The sequence below is a fragment of the Pteropus medius genome, unplaced genomic scaffold (genome assembly GCF_902729225.1).
Source record: "Pteropus medius unplaced genomic scaffold, Ma_sr-lr_union100, whole genome shotgun sequence".
Lineage (NCBI taxonomy): Eukaryota > Metazoa > Chordata > Mammalia > Chiroptera > Pteropodidae > Pteropus > Pteropus medius.
The window spans coordinates 737,752-761,046 of NW_024348529.1; the positions used below are offsets into that span (position 1 = coordinate 737,752).

The 23,295-nt window shown below is 42.0% G+C and overlaps 1 long non-coding RNA gene across 2 annotated transcripts; it reads left to right on the plus strand.

Annotated features, from left to right (window-relative positions):
* The first annotated feature begins 3,189 nt into the window (after nt 1-3,189).
* Nucleotides 3,190-22,125, plus strand: LOC120616407 (uncharacterized). 2 transcript variants are annotated; one of them, XR_005656596.1, is made up of 4 exons: nt 3,190-3,201; nt 8,510-8,613; nt 17,150-17,222; nt 21,845-22,125. It is a non-coding gene; the product is annotated as an uncharacterized LOC120616407 (long non-coding RNA). The 2 variants fall into 2 exon arrangements; XR_005656597.1 differs by lacking the exons at nt 3,190-3,201; nt 8,510-8,613 and adding an exon at nt 13,808-13,859.
* The last annotated feature ends 1,170 nt before the right edge of the window (nt 22,126-23,295 follow it).

A 23,295-nucleotide genomic window follows, 5' to 3' on the forward strand; every position in this document is an offset into this window, starting at 1 on the left:
CCTCTCGTGGGTATTTTGAAAATAACACCCAAGTATAATGTCGGGATGCACACAAGATGGGTGCAGAAAACCAATTTGTATCTGAGCTACACTCAGATTTTATTCCCCAAATTCACACCAGATAGCAGCAGAAAATAAATTTATGATGAAATATATCTGGGTGTTATTTTGAATGTGCCCACAAGATGGCAGCAGAAACAATGTTTCAAGACACGCAGTCTTTGTTTTTAACAAGAGGCGCACGAATTGACAACAGACAAAAACATTTTATGATGACATGCCCCTGGGTGTTTTTAATGAAATGCGCATGGGATAACACGTAAATATTTTTTCATGACGTGCACTGTGGCGTTATTCCCAAAATTCCCGCTGGATGGAAGCAGTGAATGAATATTCATGATGACAACCACTCAAGTGTTATTCCTAGAAATCCCACCAGATGGCAGCAGAAATTAAATATTTAGGATGTCATACACCTAGGTGTTAATTTTTAAATGTCCACGAGATGGCAGCAGAATATAAGTATTCATGATGACGTACACACGGGTGTCTTCCGAAAATGCACACAAGACAGAAGCAGAGAATAACTTTTTCTGACGTACACTCTGCTGTTATCCCTAAAATCCCAATAAGATTTCAGCAGAGAATAACTTTCCATGACATGTATGCATTTTTACTCCAAAGATTCACACGAGATGGAAGCAGAGAAGAAACACGAGTGTTATTCTGGAGAAGCCAACAAAATGATACTAGCTAACAACTTTTTATGACATACACTCAGAAGTTTTTTTCCCCCGGATCTTATGTTTGAGCTGCATACAAGATAACAGCAAAGAATGCCTTTTCATGATGACATATACTTGAGTGTTATTCCTAGAATGCATAACAGATGGCAGAAGAGAATAATTTCTTGTTACATGCATTCTGGTGTTATTCTCAAGATGCACGTGAGATGAAGGCAAACAGTAAATATTCACGATTACCTACACTCAGGTGCTATTCCCGAGATGCCTGACAAGGCAGCAAAGAATGAATTTTCATCCCAGAACTGGGGTGTTATTCAAGAGATGGCCACGAGAGGGCAGCAGAGACTAACTTAACAATGACACACACTAGGCTGATATTACCAAAATGTCCACTAGATGGCAGCAGAGATTAACTTCACGATGGCTCTACTCTCCAGCAGTGGTCCACCATGACACCTCTTCAGGCACCGCCTGTGGTTCCCCACTAATGATGTTTGAATTAGGTGTTGCTAAGTCAAGGAGACCCTATAATTAAGCATAAGAGAAAACAAGATGCCATGATAAATGAATTCACATTTCTCCCAGTTGCTCATATTTTGAGATGCAGCGAGCTTAATTAGAAGAGCATGATTTGGCATCGGAGCAACTATAGACGTTCTGAGAATGACTTATAAGCATCTTTGACATTCTTATACTTCTATATCAATTATGTTTAAAAGCTTGATTTAGTTATTAAAAATTATGAAGTAATTTGGGTTAACCTATGTACACAATTCTGGTAAGTGTTCTACTATAAAAGCTTACGCTTGAAAAACCCTATTTGCCAAAGCCCGGTCAGGAAGGATGTCTCTAACACCTGCGGCTGAACAAACTCCTCCGTCGGGGAGGTCTGGGGACAGACTGGTTGTTCTTGTGCCGAAGTATTCCTCCCAGGCACGCAGCCCACACAACGTGGGTCTAATCTGCGCCTTCTCGCCATTAGCTATCGGCCGCTTGGCCTTGAAAAGGCTCAAGGTCCGGGTATTGGAGGGTGGGGCCAGTGAGGTTGAGGGTGGTGTTGAGAGCCGGTGAGGAGGAGCCAAGGGGTTGGTCCTGGGGCGATTCACCAATCAGTGTAGAGTCGGGTTGGCCTTACTCTAGACATGGTCCTCTGGATACTCGGGGCGTAGTCTCCATCCCGTGTGGACCACCATGCGACCCCCACGTGAGCATTCGTGGACACCCCACCCCCATATCGCACTCATGTGATCTAGTGTGAGCCCACATCGTGTATGCTCTGCCTTTTCAGAAAGCCGGAAGAAGCTTCTTGAGGCTTCCAGCGACGCCATCTTGTGAGGCAGTCCTCGTATCTCAGCAGCCCCTGGGAGCCGCACCAGGTGAACAGAGAAAGTGAGGAGAAGTGTCCCAAATCCAAAGGTCCCAAATCTGGACAGGAGTGAGTGCCAAGTGTGGGGAGAGGTGCTGTCTGTCTTCAGATGACAAAGCAGAGGACACGGCTCGGTGAGGAAAATTCTTTTTTTTTTTAATTCTGTGGTGTAGCATAGTGAGGGTGAGGAGTAATGAACATGCATGTATCTGTTTTTTGGCTTCATGTTATAGAGGAACTAAAGCTCTATGGTCTATTAGTCTACATATAACAGAGGGAATTCCTTCTACCTTAATTCCAGCCTGCATCTTCCCCAGGCTAACAGCTCCTTCTATGCCAATTGTCTGGAGTAGTTCTGCGTGAAGGAAGAGGTTTGATGATTTCGTAGTCTTCCTTAGGTCCCAGGTTCTGCCTCTTTCTGAGCACTTAAGATGGATTTCAGAACACTACAAAACTTCCATCTTTTTATGGTGGCAGGAAAAGTAATGGCTGGGTTACCGCTAGCTCCTGGAAACTTCTGCAGCTGAGAGATCATGGTCTTCCACTGGGAGAAATAAACGTTATTTTCGTTTACCCTGTCAGCCTTCTGTATCTATTTCTGTGATCTTTGGTAGAATTTAGAATCGCTGCGAGTCCTTTTCCTCTCATCTATACTTAGATTGTTATGAAAAAATATTTGTGAAGCTATAACCTGTGTCCGTGGAAAGGTTCTCGTCTTATTCTGCGAGAAAGAATTCCAGGGTGAGATGAACAGTTGGAGTTCTTGTGTGTCCAATGAGCAGATTCTTGCTTAATTCCACAAGAAAGAATCCAAAGGCAAGATGAACAGCAAGCGGGAAAGCACAAGTTTTATTCATGTTAAAGTACTCACTTGAGGAGGTGGAGTGCAGGCTTCACCTTGAGAGAGGAAAAGGGAGGAAAGGGTGAGGAGAGAGAGGGAGAGGGACAAAGTCCCGCCAAGATGGCTGGTTATGAACTTTTTGTTCTCCCTGGAGGATGCCACTTGGCCTTGTTGTCTCCTCCCAGTAGATGGGGAACTTTGTTTTCTGCCTTTTCTTTTTCATAGGATGTTTCTGGAATTGTGTTAGTGTCAGGTGCACAATGGGAGCTGAAGTATGTGCAATGCGGATGAGATTATAATGATATTAGAAGTAGCCGAAAATTTTGCTTTGGCCAAAGATGGCATCTAGTCTGGAAAAGACCGGTTTAGGCTTATCACCTCAGCTAGGGCTAAAACGGGGAGGTCTGAAGAAAGGAAAATTTTCCAGAGTCATATCCTGGAGGGGGAGGCAATGTCCCTGCACTACCTGTTCAGCCCCTCACCCAGACTTAGCGACTCCTCATTTTGTTTATTGAAGTTTTTTTTCTAGAGATGGTCACTTTTTTCGGTGTCTTTTTTTTGTCATTTGTCATAAAAATAGAAAGCCTTTGGCTTCTTTAGTTAAGCTGTCAAAAGGCTTATTGCTTTGAGTCGCTATTAAAATCTTACCATTAATGGTCAGACTGTGGATTCTTTGAATTGGAGAAACTCTCCATCGGAAAACGTTTTATAGAACTCTCATGACAAGCGGCCATTTCACTGGTAAGACATCAGGGTGTTCTCTGCGATCACTAGTAATTCTGTCTATGTTTTGATCTCTATTTGTGAAACTTTTGCGTTTGTCTGTATAACGTGTGGCAGGATGTTTTTGTCTCCGACTGCTATTACTAGTTTGTAATATTTGATTGGCTTAAAGGAATTCAATGCTGATGTAAATTAAGAGAGAAAATAGAAACAAACTCAAATGCATTTCAGGATCATGTGATCAGAGACGATATTTGATGTTAAAGCTGGCTTAAGTTTGGTTGGATTGCATAGACATGTTTTTGAAGGTTATTAATATAAACTATATATGTTTTAGCTGGGTATAAAAAATAAGTTTAATTTAGCTGTGTTACAAAGTATATAAAGAAAATAGCTTGATATAGAAAGTATCAAGAAAAATCAAGATAACAATTGGATTTGCAATCTCATAGCTTTATCTAATAAATAAAATAGATACTAATAATGATTTTTAGGTCAACTATTTAGCAACAATTATTTGTACATGTGCATTGTTAAGTTTTCTAGGTATCTTTGGTGAGCTGAAACTTTCAAGGTTTTGTTATTTAAATTAAGTGATGGTCAATCATAGTTTTACACCCTCAGGAGCAATATCTAAGGATTCCAATTTTTCTATATCATTGCCAGTGTTTGTTATTTTTGGCATTCTCAATTACAACCATTGTAGTGTGAGTGAAGCTGTATCACATTGTAGTTTTAATTGGCATTTCCATCACGACTGAGCATGTTTAACATCTTTTCGTGTGTCTGTTGGTCAAATCGTAGGTCTTCTCTGGAGAAGGGAGTAATCAAATCCCTTGTGCATTTTAAAATTGTCCCGTTTGTCTTTTTGTCAATAACTTTTAAAAGTTCTTTCTTCTGGATAACAGACTCTTATCAGAGATATAATGTGTAACTATTTTCTTCCATTCTGTAGCCTGTCTTTTCACTTTCTGAGTAGCTTCTTTTGATGCACATAAGGTTTTTCATTTTGAGCAAATTGAATTTAATTATTTCTTCTTTAGTTGTTTCCGTTTGGTGTCCGTTCTAAGAAACCATTGGTAAATTCGAGGTCATGAAAATTTATCTCTGTTTTCTTTGAGAGTTTATTATTTTACTTCGTCTATTTAAGCCGTTTATTTACTTTGAATTAATTTTTGCATGCGACATGAGGTTAGGATCCCATTTCATTTCTCTTCATGTGGATGACCACTCACCTGGCTCCATTTTTGAAAAGACCCATTTTTAGCCATTTTATCAAAAATCAATGGTCTGTCGATGGATGGGTTTATTTCTGGGCTTTTCATTCAGTTTCATTGATCTATCTGTATCTCTTTATGCCAGTATCACAATGTTTTAATCACTGTCGCTTTCTATTAAGAATTAAAATTGGGAAGTACATGCCTCTAACTTGGATATTCTTTTTGAAGACTATTGCAGCTCTTTGGCATCCCTTGAAATTTTATATAAGTGGATCAGCCTGTACATTTTCCCCAAAGACTTCTGTGAATTTTCATAGGAATCACATCAAATCTGTGCATCAGCTATGTACTATTGCCATCTAAATAGTGTTAATTCTTTCCATCACCATGAGATGTTTCGATTTTCAGTGTACAAATCCGGCAGTTTGACTAAATCCATTTCAAAACATTTATTAACATTGAAATGATTTAAAATGTGATTATTTACTTAAATTCTTCTCAGGATTATTCCTTGCTCTCATACGAGTAAAACAGATTGTTTATTGATATTTAGTCCCGTAACTCTGCCAAAATCGTTTACTTGCTCTAATGCCTTTTTTTTTTTTTTGATTCTGTAGGAAGTTCTATATCTAAAATGTTTATGATTTAGAGGGCTAAGATAAGGGTTGGGGCTGGGATGAACTTTGGGGCTGAGTTAGGGGTTCAGGTTATGGATTATAATTTGGTTATGGTTTATGGTTACTGTTTATGGTTATGTGTAGTTTACTGTTTTTGAAGATAGATTATGGATTACGTTTAGGGTTTCTGGTTATGTTTATGTCGGTTATGGTTTACGGTTATCATTTATGAGTCATGCGTTATGGTTATAGTTTGAAGCAGGACAGGACAAATTTCCCCGAGTGCAGAGAGACAACCCCTCCCCAGAGAGAAGAGTAGGTTCTTTGGTGGAAAGTGTAGAAAGAATTCAACATGCCCGCCATAGTGAGAGTCAAAAGCAAAGTTTATTGTAGAAAGGGGAAAAGCAAAGACTAGAAATAGCGAAGACAAAAAGCCAAGACAAGGAAAAAGCCCCGTGTATTGTGGGGAAGTCCAGTTTATATTTCATTCTTTTGTTCCTGTGAGTTACATTTTAAATACTTTGTTTACCCATTTCCTTTGCCATGGACAAACATTGAGAAAGGATAAGAGTATGTAGCGTGAAAAGCCTGTGGTCAGTTCCCAGCCATTAATCCACAGGTTGTCTATGGTTTTAGACACAGGGAATGAATGATTTTATTTTGTGTAGGGCAGACACTTAAAGGCTCTGTTTTTCCTGTTTCCCCTTTACAGGTGTGGAAAATGGGTTGTTAGCAATTCCAGCAGAAATCTTCCTTTGCTCTGCAGGTACCTTCATGGCCTGACCACAGAGCTGATGAGTCTCTGAATGTAGTCTCTGAATGTAGCTCGATTTAACATTTTAATTCTCTTGTCACTTCCCTACGTTAGTTTAGCATTATGGTTTGGGTTTTTGTTGTGATTTATAGTGATGACTACAGAGGAGAAAAAATGGGGTTGAGCTCCAGGGCGTGTGGGTGGAAGCAGAGGTCAATGAGGAGAAAGGATGAGGTGGACCTGCAGGGAAATGCACAGCACACCTTCAAATATCCGATCAAAAGCGCTTAGGCTAAACCAGGCAGTGGTTTGGATCAGTCCGCCAGTGTGAGGTGAGGGCCTGGGGTGCATTGAGGTACTGAGAGACAATGGGGAGGAGCCAAGGGACGGGTCCTGGGTGGATCTGCCAATCAGTGCGGACTCATTTAGCGCAGGGCCAGCCTGCACTAGTGTCTGGTCTTCCAGCTGTGTGCATTTATGGTGGGTCACTCAGATCAAGAGACCTTCACGGAACCCTCACGTTTCTGCTTGACCCAGCGTAAACCCACGTAGAGCAGGTGGCTTCTCGTGCACGCAGACACGGCTTCACCTTTTCAGGAATCCCACAAAGCTTCTGGAGGCTTCTGGCGGCTCCACTGTGCTGAGGCAGTTCCTGTACTTCTGCAGACCCTCGGAGCTGCTCCTTGGACAGACACGGCGAGAAAAGGTGAGGAGAAGCTTTATGTCCCAGGAGTGCTGAGGGGTGACGATACGGGGTGTCAGTCTTTAGAGGACTCGGGAGAGGAACCAGCTCGGTGTGGAAAATTCTTCTTTGTTTATTTTAATTTCGTGGTGTCAGGTAGTGAGGATAAAGAGTACTGAATGTAAGTGTGTCTATTTTTTGTACTTCATAGTACAGAGGAATTAAAGATATTAGAGTGTATTGGTCTAAATGCAATGGGAATTGCTTCTACCTTAATTCTAGCCTGCCTTTCCCCCAGGCTAACAGCTCCTCCCCTAGATATGCTAATCGAGTTGAGTCCTGTGTGAACAAAGAGATTTGGAGGTTTCGCGCTCTTCCTTAAACCTTTAGAGGGAAAGGAGATTAACTTTGTCCTAATGTAAGGCTGGTTCTTGCAGAATGGGAACGAGGAAAACCGTAAAAAAAATCTGTGAAAAGAAGTATTGTAGGGGGTTTGTGAGGTGACATCTTGGGAGAGGAAATGTTATAGACAGTTAAGTTGAATGAGATTGGAATAAATTTCACCAAGGAAAAATGTAAATATCAAAAGAAAACTTTTGTAGAAGCAGAGTTGAGTTATTCTTTCTTTAGAAGGACAAAGTTTTCCCGCATCCTTCTGCTCCAGATAAGATATTATGAAAAGTTTTCTGCCTAGAAATCAAAGACTGCTTTCTTAAAATAGTTTTTCGTCTTAATCAAGTGCTCGATGACTTGAGATAATTTCCTCAATCCTAAGAACCAAAGTTTTGCTTTGTCGCTTCGGTTAAGTGAATAACTTAATATCATTTTATAATAATATACTAAAGAAGAAAATGAAGGTCTAGACTGTTTTTGAAAGCACAAACTGCTTCTGTGGCACCAAGGCTCCCTCGCCAAGGACAAATACAAATCGTAAATGCCTTTTCACAAAAACTAAGAGGAAACATTAGCTATGTTCACAGGTAAACTTAATTTATTTCACCTGCCAGAAGTAGTTTGGCTCCAACTCTCCTTTTAGATAATCTAATCCTTCTTGTGGCAGTCATTTTAAAATGAAGGCGTGGGAGTTCAGAACAGGTCACCCAGAGATGTTCAGATTGTTTCCAGCTAAGGGAAAGTTCATCTTCTGGCTGAAGAGAAACTACTGCCCCATCCTTTAACTATCCAGAACTAATTGAACGGAGGGCCTTGCCCATATAATAGGAGATCCTCAGCCATCATCTCCATCTGACCCTCCTATAGGGCTGGGCAAAGTAATGTGTACTAAATGTCTGTTCTTATCATCCTGCAACAACCCTTTGAAACCCCCCAGGCACCTTACCATATCCCTAGCTCAAGATGTCTTATATACCCAAGTTGTCATTGTATTCCTCTATCTCTCTTGCATGTGGAGTCTCTGACTCTCACGTGGGTGGGGTTCTCATACATATGAATGTATTAAATCGCATTATTTTTTTGGGCTCATCTTTCTCACATCTATTTGATTATTTGACCAGACAGGAGAGCCTTGAGGGTGAAGGAAAGTGTATTTCTCCTCTGCAGTTGGCACCGTGAGCAAGATAAACTCATCGCTGGGACACCTCACTTTCCTGTGATGCCGCTGCAGATGAAGCGATGCTCGGGCATCTGACACAGGCCAGCGGAAGGTAAGGATTCTTATCATGTCAGCACATCTCCAATTCTTAACGACAATCTGAAATTTTATGTCCTAAAATACCTGCTTAGTCCCTGTTAGGTTGGAAGCTCCAAAACATAAAATGTGGGCTAAACGGCAGTTACGGCTGGGGTCCTATGAGACGGCCGCAGCCCCTAGGGAATCGAAAACCTCAAATTACAATGCCAATGACGAGGAAGATTCCAATTAGATTAGAATCACATTCCAAATCAGATAAGGTTGAAACAAAGAGAAAGGAGAGTCACAGCAGTTGGTGCTTGATTTAACCTCACAACATTTCGTACAGTGATGTTTTATGTTGAGGTATGTTAGACATTTAGGGGTTCAGGGGGTTAAAGGTCTAGGGTCTGAGATAGGGTGTTAGAGGTTAGAATCAGAGTTGGAGTTTTGGGTCTGTGGTCCCTGGACTGCGATCAGTTTGGCTCTGGGGTGCAGTTATGGGTCCAGGGTCTATTTACAGTGTCTCAGGTCCAAAGTTCACCTCCAGAATCTAGCAGCTGGCAACCGGGGTCCTGTGTCCAGGTCTGATCCTCGGGGGGTCTGCCTCTAAACCCCTGGTTATGGCTCTGGGGACCATCTCCAGGTTCTGAGGTTTAGTCCATAGTCCAGCTGTGCATCTATGTTGGAGGCTCGGGGTCCGGTGGGTCTGGCCGCAGTGTCCAGGTCCAGCTCTGGCTCCAGAGTCTCGTGTCTGGAATCTGGGATCCTGGGTCTGTGGTCCAGCGTCAAGCCTCTGGCATCTGGTGTCCTGCATCCTGGGCATTGTACCTGGGTTTTGATTGGGGCATAGCTTTGGATCCAGGTTCTGTGGTCTGCTGCAGGGTCTAGGTCTTGTGGTATGGGGTCTGTCTTTGAATGTGGGGTCCATTTTTGTGTCCAGTTTCCAGGATCTGTATCTGGGGTCCCGATTCTGGCTCCGGCCAGAATCTGGTATTTTTCAGTTAATGGTCATTGGTTCCCGTTAGTCAACAACACGGTGCAGTGAAGGGGGTAGATACTTTATTGAGTATAAATAGCTGAATCGTGATAAAGCACAGCTATGAGAACAGCAAGGCTGTGGAGCGGCTCAGTAGAGCTTCAGGTCAGTCATGAAGCATCATGGCTGTGGGAAAGCATGGCTGTAAGGAGGGCCTAAAGCGAGGTGACTCTGGGGCCTATTCCCTCTCTCCTCTAAACGAGAGATGCTCCGATGTCGTCAGATGCTTTGTTCCGCTCTCGCAAGACAATTTCAGCTTCAGTCCTGGAGACAGGCAGGTCAGTGAAAGCTTCTCCCTGAAGTGTGGTTTACATGAAGTACCCCTTGGTAGAAATGGCTGCTAGGCTCTTTTTTAAAATTTGAGCCCAGATAAGCACCAGGAACCCTTCTTATTAGGCAATTTTTTTTTCTCAATGTTTACATGTCATGTGTTATATGAGGGGCACAGGGGCTCCTGAGGTTGGGAGCTAGGGGATACACCCTCATAAGAGAGATGTCTCAGTTTTTGCTCCAGGCAGCTTGAAGGGTAGTTACGTCAGCATATGGGTAAGGACAGACCCGGAGAGGATTTCTCCTCCATCCCAGATGCAGCCAGCATTTGAGGATTAAAGAGGGTGCCCAGAAAATGAGATAGTAGAGAGTTGGTGAGGTCTCCATCCCCGTTTAGCCCGGTGTGTGAAGGGCCCAACAGGTCCTTGGGGGACCCGTGAGGAGAGACCTAGAGGTGAAAGTCTCCATCGTCTTCATCCATGTGGGTAACTGGTGTAGATGTAAAAACTTTCTAAACCTGTAGAGAACACATATGAGAGTTTATTTGAGCAAAACTGATGACATGTGCCACGGAGCAATATCTCAGATCCTATAGGGAATCGATTTTGCTACTCCTTTTAGGCAGTTGCGATTATGGAAAGCACATAAGAAAGATTACACGTATGTGGTGAAAAGCAAGGCAGGATGGATACAGAATAGCTCACCAGATTGTGTGTTCTTCGAGGGTGAATAACCCCTTCAAGGGGTTTTACTGTTATTTGAAAGCTCTGTTTACGTAGTTGGAGAACACCAATGGTCAGGACTTTCTTAAACGTTTTACTAAAGAAAGGGTTGGTGTGGCATTGTGACTATCGACTAGGGCCTGTCCAGGTAGGAATCTGTGATCTGATCACCTTGTGAAGTTAATTTCCATAGAACCTTTTTTCCCTCCCACTTGCATAGGGACCAATAGAGACCTGGAGGCGATTTCTCTAACCCAGTTCTAGCATGTGTGTTAGGGGAAGACGGGGTGCCTGGGGGATGGGGGATGGCTACTTGGCTACCACGCTTCTCTTGCTCAGGCCTGCTTCCACTTCTGGAAGTGTACTTTCCTTCCTAAGAAAAACTTTCTTGTTTTTCTATCTATTTCTTGTTTCATATTCTAGAAGAACTAAGGTATTCTGAGTCTTGCACATATTATAGGGGAGTTGCCTCTATCCTAATTTCCCCTTGCCTTTCCCCCTCGCTGACAGCCGTCACGGGCATGCTAATTGCTGTAAAATCGGTGCCTATTTCTGGGTGGAGCAAACACCGAGATTTGAATAGTTCCCGCTCTTATCTGGATTCCACCTCTTTCCCTACCCCCGATCAAAGATGTTTAGACTCGAACGCCAGGTGAAGTTGAATTTGAGAAAACCAACAAGCACTTTTCTTCTGTCACCAGGTGGGTTAACGGTTGCGATCCCACTAGCTCCTGTGAACTGCTGCAGCCGAGAGGTCACGGACGTCTGTCGGCAGAGGAAAGCAGTATTTTTATTTTTCCCTGTCAGTCTTTGATCTATTTCTGCAGGGTATGGGAGAATTTAGAAGTGCTGCCAGTCTGTTCATGCATTCAGATTGTTGTCAAAAAATATTTGTGAAGCTAACATCTTACTTTAAGTCTCAAGATCTCTCTCTCTCTCTCTCTCTCTCTCTCTTTTTAACTCACCGCCCAGAGATGGTATTTTTTTCCTTCTTTTGTGTTATTATTACTGGAGAATGGGGTCCTCTCCCGGCACGTTGTCCAGGTTCTTGATGTCTTGAACAAAGAATTGAGTAAGACACCGAAATACATTAGAAAAGTTTTTCTTAGGAAGGAAAGTACACTTCCAGAAGTGGAAGCAGGCCTGAGCAAGAGAAGCGTGGTAGCCAAGTAGCCAAGACTTCAGGGTTTTTATCCCTTTTTGCTATGTTTGGTTACTTAGACTGGGCTTCCTTGATTGACAAGGAAGATTGACAGCACCCAGTGAGTCATCATTTTGCCTTCTGAACGTGTTTGTTCCCAGCATTCAGTCTGTTATAATATGAATGAACTTCCAGGCATAGGCAGCATATTATAATGATGGTCTAATGAGACCCAGGTGAGTGAAGGTCGTTGGGGTCTGCATTGCCCATGTGCCAGTCACTGGCTTAAACTGGTACCTAATTCTCTGCCTACTGGTTTCTTTGTGTGAGTGAAAAAAAAAAGTGCCTTCTGGCTTGCTTAATTGTGGGCGGATTAGGGTGGACTCCGTCTAGGATAGGATGACCTCCCTATCTTTGCAGGCAGACCTGACACCCCCTAACTGTCCTGCCTACTTCTTTTCTAAGAGCCACGAACCACCTTATTAGTATGGATTGTTGTAGCCGCCAGCCCCCGAAAGACACACGGACCACCAAAAATCAGTGAGTTATAGGAAACAGGCTCTTTATTCAACCAGCTGGGTCTGCCAGAGGTACGCAGACCCCAAATTAAGCAGCCCCGAAATGTAGAGGTACAGTGTTTTTAAGCCCTAAATCCCATTCCTCATTCTGTGTTAAACACAAAGGTCTATTTTTCTCCTATTCACTACCTGCCAACCCACAGGTCAGGTGTGCAAGCAGGGGTACAGAAGCAGAAAGCTCATTGTTAGAATGTTATGTTCCCATGGGTGATAGCCTGTGTTCCTATGGGCGATAGCCAAGCGGTAATTTTCCAGGGAGCACAGGATGTTGAGGAAGGGGAGGTCTCTTCTTCTGTATCTGCTTCCTGTTTAGAATGGCCATAGTCTCTGACTACAGGGGTTTCATGGAGCTCTTTCCCTTTCTGCCTCAGTCAGGGTGGGGTCTTGGTTTTCTTGCTGAAGTGCCACCTCAATCCCTAGACAAGGAAAACAAGATACAAACTTATTATTTAAATCATACATCTATTAATTTCTATTATTGATTTGCGTATTAAGTGAGTAAAGGGAAACAGGCTCAGTTAATACAATTCTTAAAGAGTAAAAAGAAAGACTTTTGGCTTAAAGTCCCCTCCCCTATCAGACTCTTAAGGGCCCTGCCTGGCTTAACACCATTTCTTCTTAACAATGGTCTGATGATCCTTATCAATAGTCAGAGGATCTGAGTAGCCAGGGCAGTTACCAGGATTTGAGGGAGAGGGCCTTTTTTTCCAGAGAAAGAAGAGAAGAAATCCTAACTAGGTTTACTAAAAAGATGAACTCTGCAAGAGATGTCCTACTTCATTTCCTGCTAAAAGATTAAGAATTTTAAAAGTGATATCTTGTCTCAAACCCAGGTGTGGCTTCTGCAGGCAGACTTTGCTTTTTTTCATTAAACACGTTGGAGAAGGTTTTCCAGAGTTTTGGAAGTGCCATTGTGGGGAGGTAGTCAGTGTCCCTTTGCAGCCCCCAGGTGGTGGGTGGTGGGACTTCCATGGGAGGAAATGGCGAGGAGAAGGTTTGCGTGCAAGCATTGCTGTGGGGTGTTGGGTAGAGGGTTGAACTTCACAGCACCCAGCAGAGTAATGGCTTTGTGTGGAAAACTTTTGGTTATGTGATTTATAACTTGAGGGATAAGATAGTGAGGGTGACTAGCACTAAAGATTAGTCAATCTATTTTTTTGCTTCACATTATAGAGAAACTAAAGATGTTCCTGTTCTTTTGTCTACATGTAATGGGGAATTGCTTCTACTATAATTCCAGTTTGCCTGTCTCCCAGGCTAAGTGCTCCTGCAATAGATATGCTAAATATTGGAAAGTGTTCCAGAACAAAGAGATTTGGAGATTTGGCGGGCTCTTTTTCAGATCCTGCCTTTTTCCATGCCCCTCCTCCCTCGCTGATAAAAGATGCTTAGGCTTGAAGGTGTACTGCAGTTGAACGTGAGAAAACTAGAAAGTCGCCATTTTGTTGCGGTGCCAGGAAAATTAATTGCTGGGATATTATCTCCTGGAAACTACTGTAGCTGAGCTATCTGGGACGTGTGTCGGCAGAGGTAAGCAGTATATTTGTTTACCCTGTCAGCCTTTTTGCTCGATTTCTGCACGGTCTGGGAGAATTTAGAAGAGCTGGCTGACTTTTTCCCCTCCAATACATTTAGATGTGCATGAAAACTATTCGTGGAGGCAAGCTATTTGCACTAGGTGACTACCAGTTTTCTATATTGAAACTTTCCTCGCAGTGGTTATGGTTTTCTGTGCTTTAGTCTTTCGTGCTGTTATAAGAAGGAAATACCATGGGGATAGGAAGCCTTGGCTTCTTTAGCTAAGCTGTAAAAAGCCTTAATTGTTTTTGTCTTTGCTAAAGTTATTCTTTATTAGAAAATCTTTTAATTTGGAAAATATTTATGGAAACTCATGATCGCAATTGCTTCATTAATCTTGGTAGAAATACCACATTTTAAAAATGAATGGATAGAAGCAAAATGAAGTATTAAGCTTTTGAATTAATACTTCAAAATATACTTGTTCTGGGCTGAGTAAGTAAAAAATGGAATAAATCGTTGGGGTTACATTGTGTAGGGTGCATCTTAAATTTTTTGTTTTCCTGGTTTCCTCTTACGGTAAGAGTAAACATTAACAGTATGGACCAAGAGTTGTTAGTAATCTCTGCAGGAAATTTCTTTTGTTCTGTAGGTTTCTCCTTGTCTGGTCTTAGGGGTGATCTGCCAGGTTCCCGAAAGGTAGCAGTACCTTGCGGATTTTGGAAACAGCCTTGTTTAATATTTACCAATTTGTCTAGTTCTCCTGCCTTATCCCTTATTAGATGTTGGAAGAGATTTTAAAGGATGTAAAAGGTGATCAGAAATCTGACAAAAATGGAAGCTGATTTTGTAAAGTCAGATCAGAACTACAAGGACAGTGTCAGCATCTTCCAGGGGCTTCCTGCTGAGTCTGTTAGAAATGCAAGCACAGGCCAGTACTGCCTGAGGCAGTTTGAGTCAAACTAAGGAAAAGTAATTGAGAGGGTCACTTTTAAAAATGGCAAGTCTCCTTTGTCTATCCCTAATTGTCTTTCCCTGTCCCTCTTAAAAATGTGGAAGAAGTACTAAAAAAAATTTGCGTAATCACCTTATAAGTAGAGTGGAAGGAGCTCCAAGCTAACAGCTTTTATAGAGATGATAATTGGTGGAGAAGTTTTGGCCGAAGAGAGAGATTTGGAGATTCCAGCTCTTTAGTAGATCTTGCCCCTTTCCTCACCCCTTCCCCATTTCTTTGTGGTAAAAGATGCCTGCGCTGAGATTTTCTGTTAAGTGGATTTGTAAGATAGGATTTTTAAGATTCCATTAAGTGAATTGAGAAAACTAGAAAGCTGCCATCTTGTTATGGCACCAGGGGAGTTCACGGTTGGGATGCTGCTAGCTCCTGGAAACAGCTGTAGCAGAGCGATGATGTTGGAGTGTTGGCAGAGGTAAAAAGTATCTTTGTCTATCCTGTCGGCCTTTGTGTTCTGTATATGCTGGGTTTTGGAGAATGTCGAAGTGCTGCCAGTCTTTTTCCTCTAATACATTTAGGTGGGCACGAAAAATATTAGTGAAAAGAGTGCTTGGACTTAGTTTCCTGCCATTTTGATGAAGGCCCATTGTAAAAACACAGGTCCTCATTTTCTATCCCCGTTCCTCTTTTCCCTGTCTCAAAAGCTGTGAAAAATAACTAAAAGATCTTAGCATAATCACCTTAGCAATAGACAGGCACCAAGAAGTATAGGAGTGAAAAACTTTCCAATATATCAGTCACAGGGAAGTGATATCTTCAGGCGCCAGCCCCCAGGAAAGCACTGACAGCCACCAGGATGCAGATAACGAAACTGCCTGCTAGGCCCTGTTTGATCTAAGAGTTTCCCCGGAAACATTTATCTTTGTGTAAGACGGTTATAGCCAACATCTGCTTTCTGTAATCCGCTCGCTAGCTTGTTCAGCAGACCAGCAGGATATGGTCTTAAGCTTTATAAGCTGCTTCCTCTGTAAGTTCCGGGCTTATCTCCTCTGACCCTACATGGTAGAGAGTCAGTCGCCGGCTGGCTAATAAAGGCTTACAATGCATCTCAATGGGTTCCGTAGGTCTTAGAATTGATCGCGCGCCCCAATAGTAGGAGCCCAGTAAACAGCTTTGACCTGCCTCCCACTTTCTACCATTGCTTTCTGGGTTGCCTCAATAAAATTTACCTGCTGAGCTCTTCTCATTTTCATGCTTATGTAAATCCCAGGTGGACATATAATAAAATTCTTAGTCACGGTCTGCAGTCTTAGGTGAAAATTAGAAGTGGTGTGAGGTCATTGTCTCCTGTAAGTTTAGAGTGGCAGTTTAAAGTATGCGTGAAGCCAGCTTGTGATTAGATACTGAAGGGTTTTCTATGGATTTGACTGGCTGTTTGCTTCTAGAAGGTGTTGAGGTACAGCAGGGTAAGAGGCTGGGGTCAGCCATAAGGTGAGGTTTTGGGGCCTCGGGGACAAGAGTGCTGGGTAGGACCCGGGAGGGTGGGTCTCCCGGGTCCTACCCAGCACTCTTGTCAATCATTGTGAACTCAGGCATTAGTGCTCTGGTGTGCAGCCTGGGCTAAATCTTAGGTACACTCCAGTGTAACTGTGCGTCACATCTATGTGACCGAGCATGGACACATGTGGCCAGGCATGAGTGTTGAGTCACATTCTTGTGACCCAGCATGAACCCAGGTATTCCTTCTGCAGGCAGACTTTGCTTTGCCTTTTCAATAAACACACTGGAGTTTTCTTGAGGCTTCTGGAAGCGCCTTTGCAGGGAGGTAGTCAGTGTACGTTTGCAGACCCCAGGTGGTGGGCAGTGGGACTGCAGTGAGAGAAATGGGGCAGAGAGGCTTTGCCTGCAACATTGCTGTGGGGTGTTGGGTGGGGTATTGAACTTCATAGGACCCAGGAGAGGAATGGTTTGATGTGGAAAACTTGGTCATGTTATTGTTTACTTGAGGTATAAGATAGGGAGGGTGACTAGTACTTAAGACTTGTTTATCTATCTTTTGCTTCATAATATACAGAAACTAAAGATGTTTGTGTCTATATCTAATGGGGAATTGCTTCTACCATAATTCTAGTTTGCCTGTCTCCCAGGCTAAGTGCTCCTTCAGTAGATATGCTAAATAGTGGAGACGTCTTCCAGAACAAAGAGATTTGGAGATTTGGCGGGCTCATTTTTAGATCTCGCCTTTTTCCATGCCCCTCCTCCCCTGTTGATAAAAGATGGTTGGGCTTGAAGGTATATTTTGTTGAATTTGCGAAAACTAGAAAGTTGCCTTTTTTTTTTTTGACTCCAGAATTAATGGCTGGGATACTACTAACTCCTGGAAACTGCTTTGGCTGAGAGATGTTGGACATGTGGCCCAAGAGGTAAGCAGTATGTATATTTGTTTACTCTGTCAGCCTTTTCGGTCGATATCTGCAGGGTTTGGGATAAATTAGAAGAGGTAGCCGAGTTTTTTCTCTCTAATATGTGTAGATGGGCACGAAAACTATTTTGAAGCCAAACTACTTGCACTTAGTGTCTCCCAGTTTTCTTTACTGAAACTTTCTTCGCAGAGCCGGTTATGTTTTCCTGTGTGTTTGTATTGTCTGCTGTGATAAGGAAATACTATGGGGATAGGAAGTCTGGTCTTTCTTGGCTAAGCTGTAAAAAGCCTTATTGCTTTATGTCATTGCTAATGTTATTGGGTTGATGATCCATTGTTTGTATGGAAAAACCTTTTAATTTTGAAAATATTTTTGGAAACTCACGATAGCAATTTTTTCATTAATACTGTTATAAATAAGAATAAATGGATAGAAGTAAAATGAATTATTCTTAAGCTTTTGAATTACTTCTTCACCTTTTTGGGTATTATAATCGATGGTAATATCAACATCAGGGTAAAAAGGTGGAAGGGAAAAAACAAGTTTCCCAACAAGGCATTACTTTTAAGAAATATCGTTAATAGAACATTTGGAGAATCAGTTTTGATCTCTTAGTCTGGGCAAGGCAAGTCAAGAATGGAGTAGATTGTAGGGTACATCTTAAATTTTGTTTTCCCGTTTTCCTCTAATGGTAACTGTAAACATTAACAGTATGGACAAACACTTTGTATTAATCTCTGCATGAATCTTACTTTGTTATGTAGGTTTCTCCCTGTATGGCCATAGGGATGATCAGGCAGTTTCCGAAAGGTAGCAGTACCTTGCAGGGTCTGAAAACAGTCTGGTTTAATAATCACTAATCTATGTAGTTCTTCTGCCTTATCCCTGTTTCAGAATGTTGGAACAGATTTCAAAAGATGTAAAAACATCAGAAATCTGACAAAAATGGAGGACGATTTTTCAAAGCCCAATCATAATTACAAGGAAAGTCTCAGCATCTTCTAGGGTCTTCCTGCTGAGTCTATCAGAAATGAAAATACAAGCTACTACTGCCTGAGGCATTTGGAGCCGAAGTAAGGAAAAAAATTTGAAAGTGCCAGTTTTTAAAACACAAGGTCTCATTTGTATGTCCCTAATCCTCTTTTTGTGTCCTTAAAAATTTGGAAGAAGTACTAAAATACCTTAGCGTTATCACCTTATCTGTAGACAGGAAGAGGCTACAATCTAACATCTTGCACAGATATGCTAATTGGTGGAGTAGTTCTGTCTGAACAGATTTGGAGAATCCCTGCTCTTTCTTAGATCCTGTGCCCCTTTCGACACCGTTCCTCCCTCCTCTGTCGATAAAAGATTTCTGCTTGAAAGTTCAGTTAAGTGGATTTGAGAAAGAAAGCTGCCATCTCGTTATGGCACCAGGAGAATTCATGTTTGGGATACTGTTAGCTCCTGTACACAGCTGTAGCGGAAATGATGGAGGAGTGTTGGCAGAAGTAAGCAGTATCCTTACTTGTTCATCCTGTTTTCCTTTGTAGTCTATTTCTGCAGGGTTTTCGAGAATGTGAAGTTATGTCAGGGATTTTCCTCTAATACATTTAGATGGGTGTGAACCATTAGTAAGAGTGAGAACTTGGACTTAGTGAACTCACACTATTTATTGAAAGTTTCCTGCCTGTTTGAAAAGGGCCACTTTTAAAAATACAGGTCTCCACTGTGTATTCTGTCGGAAGCCAGCCGACCAAGTCAAACCGGGTACCTGAATGGGGGAGCGGGGACTGAGAAAAAAGAGAAGACAGACAGGGTGCAGGAGGGAGAGCAGATCTCACAACTGCCTCTCCGAGTTTATTTCTTAACCTCCTTTTAAACACAGTCTGTTTCTTTGTGCATTTCAAAACAACACAAAAGTAACATCCTGAAGATCCAGGTGCAATTGACACTCCCTTCGACACTCCCTTAGGCTATACTTAACCTTCTTCTTCCTGAAATTCAACAGAACTAGCCTTTTCTTTTTTATGCAAGCAGGCCTCCTGAGATAAACCATGCACTCTTTTAAATTTGGGGAGCTTTGGCTCCCTACAGTATTCCTGTTCTCCTTTCTCCCGCCTCCTTAAAAGTTGCGAAAAATAAAAGATCTCAGCAATAGACAGAAAGGCTCCAAGTAGGAGCCCAGGAACCAGCTTTGACCTCCCTCCTACTCTGTGCCATTGCTTTCCGTGTTACCTCACTACAACTTACCTGTTGAGCTCTTCTCATCTTCATGCTTATGTAAATTCCACGTGAGTGTATAATAAAAATCCTAGTCCCAGTCTGCATTGTTAGGTCTAAGTTAGAAGTGGTGTGAGTTCATTGTCTCCTGTAAAATTCGGTTGGCAGTAAAAAAACATTTGTGAAGCTAGCTCTTTGTGCGGATTTGACTGGCCGTTTGGTCTCAGGAGGAGTTCAGGTGCAGCGGGGTAGAGGGTGGGGTCAGGCATGAGGTGAGGTTTTAGGATCAGCGGGACAAGAGTTCTGGGAGTGCTGGTCCTGGGACAATTTGCCAGTCTGTGAACTCAGGCTCGAGGGATGTGGTCGGTTCCTGGGCTAAATCCAACGCGATCCCTCCATGCTTTTCATCGCCTACCTTTGAGTCACATTCATGTGACCGAGCATGGACACATGTGACCTGGCATGACTCTTCCCGTTCTTGCGACCCAGCATGAACCACGTATTCTTTCTGCAGGCAGACTTTGCTCTGCATTTTTATTAAGCACAGTAGAGAAGTTTCAGGAGGCTTTTTTCGTGGTTCCATTGTGGTGAGGCAGTCAGTGTCCCTTTGGCTCCCCCAGGTGGTGTGTGGTGGGACTGCCATGGGAGGGAAAGGTTCATGAGAAGCTCCCTGTGTGCAAGGAATGGTGTGGGGTGTGGATAGTAGGTTGATCAGAGGAACTAGGAGAGGATTGTTTTGGTGTGGAAAACTCCGGTTTTTGTTATTTGTGATGTAAGATAGTAAGCGTGCCTAGAAGCACTAAAATTGGTTTATCTATTTTTTGCTTTATATTATATAGCAACTGAAGATATTTGGGTCCATCGGTGTACAGGTAATGGGAAACCGCTTCTATCTTAATTCTAGCCCGCATTTCCCCAAGTCTAACAACAACTTTCATAGAGATTCCGATTGATGGAGACAGTATTTGTGAATAAAGAAATTTGGAGAGTTTAGATCCTGCCTGTTTTCATCCCTCCTCCCTCCCTTGTTTTTTAAAGCTGCTTGGGCTTGAAGGAGCATTTAGATTGGATTTAAGAACTAGAAAGCTGCCATCTGCTTAGGCACTAGGAGAATTAATGGCTGGAATACGGCTATCTCCTGAAAAGTACTGTAGCTGAGAGAGACCACAGGTGTGTTGGCAGAGGTAAGCAGTGTATCTATCCCATCAACCTTTTTAGTATATTTCTGCATGGTTTGGGTGAATTTAGAAGAGTTGCCAGTCTTATTTACTAAGATGTTAAGATGGTTGCAAAAAAAAATATTTGCGAAGCCAGCTACTTGGAATTAGCCACTCTCGGCTTCCTTTGTTGAAACTTTCTTTTCATGGGTGGTCATTGTTTTCTGTGACTGTGGCTTTTGTGTCATTTTCATAAAAAAGGAGATGCCTTAGGAGATGAGAAATGTAAACACAGGCCACAACTGCCTGAGCAGACCGAGCTAAACAAACAAAAAACATGGAAAGGGCCACATTAAAAAATACAGACTACAGTTTTCTATCCTGGCTCCTTAAAGATGGTGAAGGAAAGATAAAAAAGCTTTGGTTATAATCATATTAGTAGTAGACACCGAAACTGCTAACATGAGCCTGGTAACCGATCTCGGTCCTCCTTCCATTCCCCGTATCAGTGTTTTTAGGGTTGACTAACACGACTTAAAAGTTTCCATTGCTTGTCTGCAGTGTTTGCTAGAAGGTATAAGTGGTGTGAATCTATCGTACCTTAGATGGGCAGTTAAAATTATGTGCTTCCTTTTTGGAGCTTTAGGGTTGTCTCGATTGAGCTTTTCCTTCCAGAAAAAATCCTTTCCTCCCCTACATCTGTTTTTTTGTGTGTTCTTTGCCATAAGGAGGTACTGTAGGGATAGAACAGAATCATAGTTCCCTATGATACTGCTATTCCAGGTGGCCTCTGGGGTTCAGGAGTGAAACGATCCTCTGTGCATTGGTTGTCTGTGGAGACGATGTGGGTTCTTCTCTTTATACCAGATGTGGTTTCTTTCTGTCTTGTCCATGTTATAGGAGTTTGGTTTGGTGTCAGCCATCTGCAAGGTGCACTGATCCCGGTGCACCCGGTGGCTGGCCTTGGCAGCTCTCAGGGGAGGGTGCCATGAGGGGCCTCAGCCCAAAAGAGACCTTCCTCAACTCCACCTTTCATTACCTTTCAATGCTGTATAAGTGCTATTATGGTAAAGCTCACTCAGAGCCATGAAAGAGCTGGTTCGTGGTCGGAGGGGATCTGAGACACCATGTGCGCTCCGCCATCCTGACAGCCTGTGTCAGGAAGGTCTGTAATCTTTGTTTCTGGGAGCAATCCTTTGAATCTGTGAGGGCTGCATTCTTTGCACTGTTTTGTGGAGTTGTTTCCTTTCCTCCATTGAGCAGGGAGGAGGCTCACCAGTTTGAGTCACTATCAGAATCTAAAATCCTACCTTCGACGGCCGGTGGATCCTTTGACTTGGATTAACTTCTAAACAGGTAAGACATTTTCTTTCTTTGGATGTTATTGCTGGTTTTTAATATTTGATTGGCTTAAGACTTGATTTGATTAAATGGACTTGTTATCATGAAATGTAATTACTGGATTCACAGAAATAAAGTCATATTTTCTGTTACAATTGTGTCAAGAAAGTAGGGCAGGTATTAATGCACTTTGAAATCTCAGCTGTAACAAATGTAGGTACAAATAAACGGTTTATAGGTAAAACATTAAGTTATTGCATTGACATTGTGTGTATATCTATGTGCCTATATCTATATATTGGTATTTATATAGATATACATATATAGATAATTTTTCCTGTGTTTTTAATAATTCGAAACTTGAAATTTTTGCTTGGTTAATAAAGTGATACATACTCACTGAAAATCTCAACATTTCCAAGATAAAGTAATGAAGCACAAAGTATGGGACATAGATTTATTCAATTTATCTTAACGGAAGCAAGTATATTTGGTTCTATTTGTAAATGTGTCTTTTGCCACCACCAAAAGGTATGTGCCAAGAGGTAATACGTTTAAGAAATTAAATCTGTTTCTAAGTACCATTCTAAAGAATTCTGCTGTAACAATTCAGAATCACTTTATTCATTTGTACTACAAATTAAGATGGACCTCTGAATCGTTTATACATACTTGCTTCTTTGAACAATGATGCTGAAGAAATTCACTTTTAAAGCATTAAATGCCTGTTTTCTATTTTGGGAGATATATATCAAGGAGTGAATTCATTGAACCAGACGAGAACATTTTGAGTGGTTGGAGTTGAAAACTTGTGCACATAGGCCACCGTGTTTTACATTTTGACGCGGTTTAAGGGCTGTAATTTTTTCTCCGTAAATGACATTCGTCATGATGGGCTTTTTGGATTATAGCAATTCTGGGTTGTGTGAAGGGGGAGTATGGCGTTGTAGTTTTCATCTGCATTTCCATCATGACTCATGATACCTAACATCCTTTCTTGGGCCTATTGAAAATTTTCTCTTTTCTAGAGAAGAGTCTATTCTGGTACATTTTAGAAGTTTAGTTTGTCTTTTTATCTAAGAGTTGTAAGAGTTCTTTGTTGAATGACACTTCCATTAGATCTATAACATGAAATTCTTCCCTTTCTGTAGGTTGTCTTGTCACTTCCTGGATAGATTCTTTTAATGCCAAAAAGGATGAATGTCGAGGCAATCTCATTTATCTTTTTCATCGATTAGTGTTTGATGCCAGATCGAAGAACTCTTTGCTAAATACAAGGGCTTGAAGATTCATCCACCTGCTGTCTTCTAGAGGTTTGAATTTTAAGGCTCGAATAAATTTCAAGTTCACCTTTATATGGTTTGAGGTCAGGG